We start from the raw sequence: 1,893 nt of genomic DNA, 5'->3' as shown, positions 1-1,893 counted from the left end.
TAAATAAATGATGTTATTAATTGGTCAAAAAGATGACGTCATTATTTCATCTTAAATAGATCATATGACGTCAATAATTTAAAATGACTAACTATCGACATCAAAATAACGACAATTTGCTACCTGGGAGATTTACAATAACGTACGAATAAATATTAATTAAATTGCAGAATTATATAGGATAGGATCGAATATTATGAACATAGCATGTAATATGAGCACCTTTTATATTTCTGTTGATATTAGTAATGTCAACTGTTGTAAAAAGATGCATCTGTCTTCGCGACATTTCAATATGCTGCCAAGTTTGATTTAAATTTATGTACTTCGGATATTTATCATATTAAGTAAATAAATACATTATTTTTTTATTTCTTACATTTTTTTTCTTTAACTTTATAAAGTCTCCAATCTACCTACATTGAGATAAGATATTTTGTTTTACATGTTACTTTTTGTAAAGTAAACAGTATTGAGCTATTCTAATTTCATAAAATCCCAAGCCCATTAATTTATTAGATACGGAAGTTTTTTGGACAGATATGCATGGTCGTGTATTATGAGCATCTTCTTTATTCCTTATCGTACACTGAAAAAAGAATCTGGCGAGGGATTAACCACTATGATAATTAGTGTACATTTTTCTTTAGAAATATATATTGCAATAGTACAGCAATAAAATAGACAATGCTAGCAGTAGCAGAGTACGAGCAATACGCTAGCAATATGCTAGCAATACATAGTAGTACTACATTACTAGCAATACATAGCAATACATTAACAATACTTGACAATATTGCGTGGCATAAAATAACAATATTAACAATACAATAGCGATGCTAGTAATAAAATGTATTGTATTGCCATAATTAGCAATTATTGTACATTAGCCTACATTAGCGTACATTGACCTCCTTAAAATTTTGGTAATATATAGCTATTAAATGTATGCATTACTATTAAATGGTGAAATAATCCCAAATGTTTGGTTAATATAAATATACAAATGTTTGGTTAATATAATCAAAAAAATGTTACTTTTACAAATGTTTAATTAATGTTAAATATTAAATGTTAAATATTACCAAACTATTATCATTTGATAATATTTACTAAATATGTATAAATATAACATTATTTTTTTGGTTATATTAAACAAACATTTGATTGGCATTTGTTCTAATAAAATGTTTCGTGTGTATATATATATTTTTTAATCTTTCATTTCTGTATAATTTCTCACAAAAAATTTTTTGTGCTTATATTATTCCTAAAGATACTCATATTAGCCTACCTAGAAAGTGAACACTGGGCGGGTAATAAAAGCACTCATTTTAACATTCGCATAAAAATCAATTTTAATACTAAGATACATAAAACATCAATTAATTTATTAATTGATATGCATAGGATTTTCTTATTCTTCAGTATGTTAGATATATGAATGTGTGTTAGAAATGTTCCTTTAAAGAAAATATCTTTTTTAAAAAAAAAAATACACCTCATTTTCGTTTCAAAATTTTGTTTAATGAAAAATATTTATTCTCTAACAATTCATTTTTAAAAAACGTCGAAAATTTCTGTAAATTAGGTATCAGTAATATTTCAATATGTTATGTATACTATGTTTCTTAACACATTACATTGAATAAAAAACAGAACGCTATTGATTATATTTGTAAGGTTTTGCTTTCCAGGAAATGTTCGAAAATATGGAAGAACTTGATCTGATCTACGAGAAATGCAAAAAAAAAGATGGAAACATAGTGCTTCGAAATATGAATTATTGCAGATTAGCAAAATATAATTTAAAAAAGAAGAAAAGTTTCTTTTGTTGCCTCCCCCTTTCACTCTCTCTCTCTCTCTCTCTCTCTCTCTCTCTCTCTCTCTCTC

This window comes from Atta colombica, unplaced genomic scaffold (genome assembly GCF_001594045.1).
Source record: "Atta colombica isolate Treedump-2 unplaced genomic scaffold, Acol1.0 scaffold141, whole genome shotgun sequence".
NCBI lineage: Eukaryota > Metazoa > Arthropoda > Insecta > Hymenoptera > Formicidae > Atta > Atta colombica.
This window is presented reverse-complemented; position numbering follows the sequence as displayed.